The sequence below is a fragment of the Canis lupus genome, chromosome 19 (genome assembly GCF_003254725.2).
Source record: "Canis lupus dingo isolate Sandy chromosome 19, ASM325472v2, whole genome shotgun sequence".
Taxonomy (NCBI): Eukaryota; Metazoa; Chordata; class Mammalia; order Carnivora; family Canidae; genus Canis; species Canis lupus.
This window is the reverse complement of record NC_064261.1, coordinates 1,761,359-1,770,737: the sequence shown is the minus strand read 5'-3', so window position 1 is coordinate 1,770,737 and position 9,379 is coordinate 1,761,359. Positions and strand designations below refer to the sequence as shown.

At 41.0% G+C, this 9,379-nt stretch overlaps 1 long non-coding RNA gene across 2 annotated transcripts; it reads right to left on the bottom strand.

Annotated features, from left to right (window-relative positions):
- Positions 1-2,154: 2,154 nt before the first annotated feature.
- LOC112669340 (uncharacterized) lies at positions 2,155-9,378 on the bottom strand. Of its 2 annotated transcripts, none has more exons than XR_007403946.1 (5): positions 7,770-9,378; positions 6,493-6,650; positions 4,943-5,279; positions 4,460-4,757; positions 2,155-4,374 (listed from the first exon to the last, which is right to left on the bottom strand). It is a non-coding gene; the product is annotated as an uncharacterized LOC112669340 (long non-coding RNA). The 2 variants fall into 2 exon arrangements; XR_007403945.1 differs by having other exon boundaries at positions 4,460-4,595.
- Between the last annotated feature and the right edge of the window lies 1 nt (position 9,379).

The following is a 9,379-nucleotide window of genomic DNA, read 5'->3' as shown; positions in this document are numbered from 1 at the left end:
ATATATATGTTTGAAATCCAAGTGATGAGTGAGTTTTGCCCCTCTGATGGAAGTGTTATTGTCATGGTCTCAGAGTAGGAAAAGGATCCACCTTCAATGATGGTTGCATGGAAATCTGTATCACTCAATCCCTTTGCATAACTTAATTTAGAACATAGCCATTTCATAAGTGCTATTATATATAGTGCTTTATAACTATCAGAAAGAAGTTTTGGGTAATAATGGAACCTATCTGACCCTGATAGTATTGTTCTTAATTCATTTCTACATATAGAGAATTTGGCAAAGAGCTTCAAAAGAGCTAGTAAAATAATTAAAGTAAAAATATTACAACTGGAGGGAAAAGGTTAAGGAAACTAGGAGTTATTTGAAGAAATAGGTGGCTGAGAGAAAGATAACATTAATTTGAGAAGAGACATTAACAGTGAATTGTTTCCTTTTCTAAGACAATAGTTCTCCAATTTAACCTCATATTGTAATCACCAGGGAAGCTTTAAAAATATACTGATGCCTTGGTCCCATCCCCGGGACTTCCAAGTTAATTGGTCTGGGATATGATTTAGGCATTAGAAATTTTAAAACAGTCTCCATATGATTCTATGGTGCAGGGCATTACTCACTATAAAATTACTTTAGGAAGCAAATTCCTGTAGTGCAATGACAATTTGTAATACTTCAGTTTAAGTACAGCTGTTTGGGCACTTCAGAAATAGCATGACCCAGAGAATATTAGCAGATCGGGTACCTGCAACTAGCAGATTGGGTGCCTGCATTTTTACTATAAACAGAACAAAAGAAATGGCACTTCTACAGTAGTACAAGAAATTTTAATTGGGAAAAAGAAAACACTTCCTCAGAGTTTGATATGCAAAATTCTGGAATGGCTAACATAGGCATGCTGTGGCATCTTGTTATTTGTTCACGCTAATTCGAGACAGTTTTGCCTCAGGCTCTAAAGGCAAAGTTGAGCTTGAATTCCTACTCCTGACTAATCATTCATATGATCACGAAACAAATATGTATCAAACAATATCAGGCAGGTGCGCACAAAGTACTAGAGATACAGCAGCGAACAAAACAAGGTGTGCCAAATGGGGTGACACACCTATCTAATCAGGTTATTTCCAAGGATGACATTAGAAATAAACGCAAAGTGGTTAATAGAGTACCTGGTTGTTGTTGCTATTATTATATCACGTGAAGTATTTTCTCTAAGAGATAGGGAAGCATGAGATCGGAGTTAAAATCGGTGGGAATTTTTATTAATAATCTGCAACAATGATTATGAGTTTTTCTGCTCTATGTATTTCAAACAGACTTTAAAGAAACACAGAGGCTCACCTTTCCTATAACCAACCATAGCCTATGATACGTCCTGGGACACCGAGCAATCAAAATGTCTCAGAACCACTTTGCAAACCATCCATAGTATGTTCATCACAAGATGTAATGAATCACTGCTCACCTCAATCTCCTTTCATTTCCAGGAAAGAGGATGTTACTGATAAAAAGAAATAACATTGATTTGTGTGTATTATACATTGCTAAAGCATTTGCACAGAAATATGGAGTTGAGCAACTGACTGAGGAACAGTTTGACTGCTTCATTAAAATGCAGAGAATTCACCTGGGTGGCTCAGTTGGGTAAAGCATCATGTCTGCTCAGGTCATGATCCCAGGGTCCTGGGATGGAGCCCTGCATTGGACTCCCTGCTCAGCGGGGAGTCTGCATCTCCCTCTGGCCCTGCCCCTCCCTTGGCTTGTGCTCTGCTCTCTCTCGCTCATTCTCTCTCAAATAAATAAATAAATAAATAAATAAATAAACAAAATCTTTTAAAAAAATATAGAGAATTTTTCTTTAAAAGGATGACAGGCAAAACATCTCAGAAATATCTATGTTGCCCCTTCCGATGTGGACTGGATGAAACTTTGGAATAGAGAAATCTGTTATGAAAAGCCAACAGGTGTCTGTAGAGATTTCATTAGTCGCCTTTTCTGGGAACCTGGGAAATGTAAACTGTTTACAGATAATGAAACTTTATCACATAGTTGAGCATGTGAATTTTCATGTAAAATCTGTGCTAGAGTTACTAATAAAGTTAGAGCATTTGAATTTTTCTCAGGTTATTACAGCTCTTGACATACAGTAAATTCTTTTTTTTTTTTTTAAGATTTTATTTATTTATTCATGAGAGACACAGAGAGAGAGGCAGAGACACAGGCAGAGGGAGAAACAGGCTCCGTGCAGGGAGCCCGACGTGGGACTCTATCCCGGGACGCCGGGGTCATGCCCTGAGCCCAAGGCAGATGCTCAACCGCTGAGCCACGCAGGTGTCCTGGCATACCATTAACTCTTGACACTGTTATTTTCTTCTCCTCACTCCCTTCACAGTCTTTACGTGCTCTCTTCCATACAGTAGAAGATTTCAGAAGGGACGGGAGTAAATGAATACCGCACTTCACTTTGAGTCAATCTCAAGGGCTCCTGTCCAGCAAGAAGGGCCAACAGATGTCATACCCACTCTCCTGTTTCCTTTCTCACAGGCTTGCTTGGGTTCAAATTGATTGGTTATTTAGTCAGTCTAATTTGGCTGTTGAGTTGATGAAAATCCTCAGTATGAATCCTTTCCGGCCCATGATTTACACTGCAGAGATATGCCCTGAGTTTCTAACCCGTGCTGATCAAGATGCTAAAATGATCTGCATTAGGAAATCATAACTTCTTTTTGAAACATTTAAACTTGAAAAATAACTGACCGTGTATGGCTGTAATGGGATTATCCAAACATTGTTGAGATGGAGTTAAATTTAGGTAGTTTGGAAGCTGTGCAGCTCTTGATGGGCCCGTGCTCATTGGCATTGAGTTTTATTGCTTTGTTCTCCCAGAGGCCAATGACTTCTAAGTGTTCCTCTTTCATGAACTGTCATCCTCGCTCCCGTCTTTGGCACGTCAGCTTCTGTTTCCTTCCTGTTCCTCACTCTTGACCTCTTGACCAATTACTCAGTTATTCTTTTTCTATTTGTATAAGCAAATGAGAATAGGACAAAAAGGGGAAAAAAGGATTTGAAAATTTTTAAATTAAAAGATGCCAATTTTGTCCTTTTATTTCAAATTTCTTAAAAGTTAATGAGAAAATGAGGTATAATATATTTTAAGACTGTGTATTTACTCAAATTAGTATTTATTAGAAACCTAATTTGCATCCCATTATAATATCTGCTGAATTTAAACTCTGGGAATGGGGACGCCTGGGTGGCTCAGTGGTTAACCACCTGCCTTCAGCCCAGGGTGTGATCCTGGAGTCCTAGGATTGAATCCCGTATCAGGCTCCCTGCATGGAGCCTGCCTCTCTCTGCCTGTGTCTCTGCCTCTTTCTCTCTGTCTCTCATGAATAAATTAATAAAAATCTTAAAAAAAAAAAAACTCTGGGAATGTTCTTATTACCTGGATTTTAACATGATGTCACTAAGAAATAGGATTTGGTAAGAAATACAAAATTGTGATAGCGGGCAACACGCACACAGAGTCTATGTTCTATTTTCTTTAAACAAAACATAAATAAATGAAATGTTGACTATAAAATGGCTATAAAAATCTGTACTTCTTCATTTCCTGTTGATACTGAAAGTAGAAAAAAAGACAAGAAAAAGTGAGTTGTTTTAGGCTTAGGCTTTCTTCATTTCCCATAGTAGTCACTTATGCCATCAAATCCAGCCAACAGCCCCTGACAGTAGCACAGCAGTGAGAGGGTCTGGGGAAAAGGGGAGATAATGGGACTTGATCCAATTAAAACTGGTAGGAAAAATGTAGCTCTTCACATTAAATGACCGAATGGCTTCTTTACCCCATTTGACGTCCAGTTAAACATTTGAGAACTATTCCCAGATGCAGTTGCAACAGCTAATGCTCAACGCTTGTTTAGTCATTAAGATGGATTTCCAGAGATTCCATTTTAAGAAACTTGGAGAGACAACTGATTTAAAGACTCAACAAATATTTTGGGAAAAAATATCTAGAGTAGCATAGTAATGGTCTAACATACGTTAGGTTATATTGTGCCTATCGCTGCCCTCAGCCTAGTTGTGACTTCTAATAATATCTGTGAATGTGTAAATTCAGACAATGTTGTCTTAAATCTTCGGAACAGTAACTGGTCTCCCACACAACCCTCAGATCTAGCATGCCGATGGCAAAGCTTCCTCCCGCAGTTTGTCTCCTCTCCGTCCTTTGGTCCACCTTCAAAGCACGTCGCTTCCTTCAGCGGTCAGTACAGATTTGTTCAAGAGGAGGCTTCTTCTCATTTTGTATGGACTAAATTCAGCATCGTGTGGTTAGACAGTGGGCCTCGAGGGACTTGGAATCAGGTCCATTACCTTGGAATGAATTAACAATTTATTTAGGCAAAACATCCTCCTTTAACTGCTGACGAAGGGAAGGCTGAGAGGAGAGGTGACTTACCCAAGGGCCCCGTACTCAGTGACCTCAGGGGAACTTCTCCTGACCGCCCGTCCAGTGATTTTCACTCCACCAGGGAGCCTGTTTTCCCTCAACTCTTCTGGTGACTCCACGTGTTATAGAATCAAAGACTCCTTATCTGTGAAATGGAGATTCCAGAATAGGCATTTTGCAGCATTGTTGTAAATAGGAAAGAGTTTTTAATGCCCCTTGTGTAGTTTAATGGCTCATGTGTTCAGTAGATTCATTTCATCCTCCTGCGAATGGTATCGACTCCTTCAACGCAGCGGCAGCAGAGGGCCTGTGCCAAAATAGGTCAGAACTTCTCATGTATTCCAACTGTGGAGAGTTTTGGCTAGTGAATCAGATTGAGTCTATTTTATACAACATGGTTGTGAATTATCATTTTTAAGGTCTATCCCCTAATAATAATTTTTTAAAAAGGTAGCCTGGGCATGAATAAAGCATATTTCTAAAGTGCATTACCTTTGGATTGGAAGCTTCTTGAATGTTATCACTTGATGTCTGGCAGCATAAAGGGCATGATGTGTTGGAGCCCTGGGCCGTAGTCCTAAGACCTGGGCTCAACCCAGCTGCTGTGGTGCAGTCTTGGCCGCTCTAGTACTTTAGTACTTTAGTTAGTCTTTAACTGCTCTAGTATTCCGCTGCTCTTCATGTGAAGTGCAGACAGGGCTGGATGACTTCTAAATTCCTTTCTAATTCTAAGACACAGAGGAATCTCAGCCAAAACAAATGTTTGGGGAGCAATATGACATTTTCCAGGAGAATAGATGGTCTAACACATTTTTTTAAATTGAAGTCACTAAAAAATCAAAGGAAAAGAATAGAAAAGTCTTAAATTAGTGTCAATGGGCCTCTCTTGCTGGAAACTTACAGTAGTTGTATAATGAAAACACCCAGTAAACCCAAGTTGACTTAGTACATTCAGAAATACAAGAATAAAACCTATTAATGGCTTGAAGAGTTTATCTGAACACTGTGAGTAATCAAAGAGAGGTCTTGGGGTGAACTCCGAGAATACTCATGACTGATTCTCACGTAACAACTTTCTGTGAGTGAGGAGCTGAGTTCCAGCTGTGTGCGTGCTGAGTTGATTAAGGAAGCTGAATTTCCTCGACGTGGATATGTACACGTATTGCCGTGGTTTCTTTTCCCAGAATATCTGGGACAGCCTGATGCTGCCTGGAAGAGGACAGGAAAAGTCCTATCTGGCACTGGGCCCCCAGGGCCCCTCCCTACCTAGACACCTGGAGCCACTGACTGTGGGCGTCCCTCCAGGCAGGGAGGCAGGGTGGGAGGGCAGAAAGCCGAGTGACGGCAGGCCGACCTAAGGGGTTGAACTCTGGCTCTGCTCCCTTGACGGCTGTGAGAACGAGGGCTAGTCATTTCACATGTCTGAGCCTGTTTCTTCACCTTCAAAATGACCTTGATAAATGGTAACCGTTACATTGCCCTGTCCCACCTTTTTGGCTTAGTCTTTGCTGGGGTTTACATTCCGACTTGAGTTTTTAGTCTAGTTGATCCCTGGTTCTCATGCCTCTGGACTTAGTCTATGGACACACAACCCTGCCTCATACCTAAACGATGTCCTCTATTCCTTTACTGGTGTTTTAGCCCCAGATCCATCTCTTCTTGACATCTAAGCGTACCTACATGTGTATTATGGCCAGGCAAGATAGAACAAACCTTCAAATGAATGATAGGTTTTCTTTTTTTTTAATAATAAATTTATTATTTATTGATGTTCAATTTGCCAACATACAGAATAACACCCAGTGCTCATCCCGTCAAGTGCCCCCCTCAGTGCCCGTCACCCATTCACCTCCACCCCCCACCCTCCTTCCCTTCCACCACCCCTAGTTCGTTTCCCAGAGTTAGGAGTCTCTCATGTTCTGTCTCCCCTTCTGGTATTTCCACCCATTTCTTCTCCCTTCCCTTCTATTCCTTTTCACTATTATTTATATTCCCCAAATGAATGAGAACATATAATGTTTGTCCTTCTCCGATTGACTTACTTCACTCAGCATAATACCCTCCAGGTCCTTCCACGTCGAAGCAAATGGTGGGTATTCATCGTTTCTAATGGCTGAGGAACATTCCAGTGTATACATAGACCACAGCTTCTTTATCCATTCATCTTTTGATGGACACCGAGGCTCCTTCCACAGTGTGGCTATTGTGGACAAATGATAGGTTTTCCAAGTAAAATATGATTAGTATAAAATCAAGTATTTGTTCACTGTTAGAATCCAAATGCTCAGATGAATTGATCCTTATTTTTTTAAAGATTTATTTCTTTAAGAGAGAGAGAGACAGAGAGTGCACACATGTGCAAGCTCGGGGAGGGACAGAGGAAGAAGGAGAGAGAACCTCAGGCACACTCCAGACTGAGCGCAGAGTCTGACTTGGAGAGTGGATTGTGCTCATGATCTTGAGATCATGACCTGAGCCGAAATCAAGAGTCAGACTCTTAACCAACTGTGCCATCTAGGAGCCCCTGGGTCAACTGATTCTTAAATATAACCACATATACCTAGTTATTAAGTCCCAGCCTTGCAACCACCTCCCTCTAAAAAGAAATCACACCTCCTAATAATTCATCTATCATTCCAAGAAGCAAATAGTTGGTTGTTCTTATGAATCACTAAGTGTTGAGCTTGGCCGTTCTTCATCCTTCTGGATTGTTGTCTTGTGCCATTTGTGGGGAGCCTCAGGGAAGTCACCCTGTAACTGAACATTGCTCACATGTGTCATGTTTTTCCTTCTTATGGGATCATAGAAAATTGATAAATTATGATTGGTATTCTTTTTTTTAACCATTGATGATGCAGTGGGTTTTTTTTTAAGATTTTATTTATTCATGAAAGACACACACACACACACACACACACACACACACAGACAGGCAGAGGGAGAAGCAGGCTCTATGCAGGGAGCCCGATGTGGGACTCGATCCCGGGTCTCCAGGATCACGCCCTGGGCTGAAAGTGTCGCTAAACCGCTGAGCCACCCGGGCTGCCCTATGATAGGTATTCTTAAAATGGACTAAATCCACTGAATTTTTTTTTTTTTTTTTTAAAGATGGCCTGTTTCCACTGATGTAAAGTGAGCTGATTCCTTGGTCAGTGGCCCTCTTGTTGAGGAAAGCCACATGCTCACTCTGAAAAGAAGTTAAGGAGAAATGTTCACTTTTTTTATGCCAAATCAAACAAAATGGAATTACAGTTGGATTTCACTATGTACCCACAATTTCTGCCTGACAGAGAGTAATGGAAAGCAGGAGAGTACTTACATTTGCTGAGATTAGTTCATTCCGAACCTCCAGGCTGTAGGTGAGGGCAGCCCCTTTCTCCCTAAGGGAGCAAAGTCGTCCAGGTGTCCTGGAAGAGTCACATACCCAGGGACTCCCATCTTAAGAAGAGGGTTGGGAAGGGGAGTGGGGACTAGGGAAACTGGTGAGACCTTTTAATTGGTTGGTATGTCACGTTGTCTTGAAACATCAGCCTCTTTACCATAAGGACACCAGTATGGTCCAGCTCACAGATGGAGGAGGCCCGAAATGTTGTAGACTTTGAAAACTGCACATTCGGCGATGTTATACAAAATCCTGGGGACACGTCTGTTCATGTTGGATAGTAAACATTTCGTTTTCAGATCTGTGTTCACGGCTACCCCTCAAAAAGTCTCCTCTAACAGAGCAGAAGCCCATATATATATAGGAAAGAAACACCCCATGTGGTAATGCGAGCCAATCAATATTTATGACAACTTTCTACAGCCTTTTCCCCAACCTCCTACCTACTGAAAATCTTGCTCGCCATGATGGTTAATCAATCGGAACTACCTTCTAACACGTGACATTGAAAGATGCATGGCGACCCAAGACCTATTTAACATCTGTCTAAAACTTCACTCTGTGTTGAATTAAAGAAGCAATGTATTTCTGCCCAAATACTTTGTTATGGATCCTTGGTAGTAACTGCTTGGTTTCCATTCTCCGCTGGACAACCTGCATTTCTTCGGTAACGCTTTCCCTGCTGTGTTAGTTAGGCCACAACTATGCTGAGCATTACTGCTGGATCCGCAACCACAATCCACTCTCCTTCAATAGCATTTTCACCTGATGTACCACAACTAGAAAAGAAAAAGGCACAAGCCTCATGTTCCTGGACTCTCCTGAATTCCTTCTTCCCACTCCTTTTTGAGCCATTACCATGAGGTTGTACCATTACCCCTCTATTGAATCGGCTCTGGGAAGAGTGATCTTCAATTCCTTTTTACTATACAAAGGCTTTGACTTCTGAAATACATTTTTTTTTTAGTTTATGAATAGTAAGCTTTCTATTTTCCTCTAAAAATGGTTTTCTATTCCTTACTCCTGACTGATGGCTTAGCTAAATGTAGAAGTCTAGGTTGACAGAAATTATTTTAGTATTTTGAAGATATTATTTCTTCTGATTCCTAATGATGCTAGAAAGGAGTTTGCTATCAATCAGACTGTTTCTGTTTTCAAGGTAATTTTTCTTCTTCGGTTGCTTTTAATTCTTGATATTTGGTGTTCTGAGGTTTCATCATGCCACCATTGTGGATTTGCTTCTGTTTATCCTTTTGTGCTTATTGCATTTCTTCAAGCTGAAGACATGTCTTTTTCTTCTATCTGGAAAATCCTTGCTAGAGACTCAATGTTTGTGTTCCCCCACTCCAATCCGTATGTTGAAATCTAATCCCCAGTGAGAGGGTATTTGGAGGTGAGCTCTCTAGGAGATGACTAGATCATTAATGTGCAAGCCTCCTGATGGGATTATCCCCTTATAAAGAAGACTTCAGAGAGTTCTCTTGCCCCTTCTTTCATGTGAGGACACAGAAAGAATTCTGCAGGCCAGAAAGGGCCCCTCACCCAAC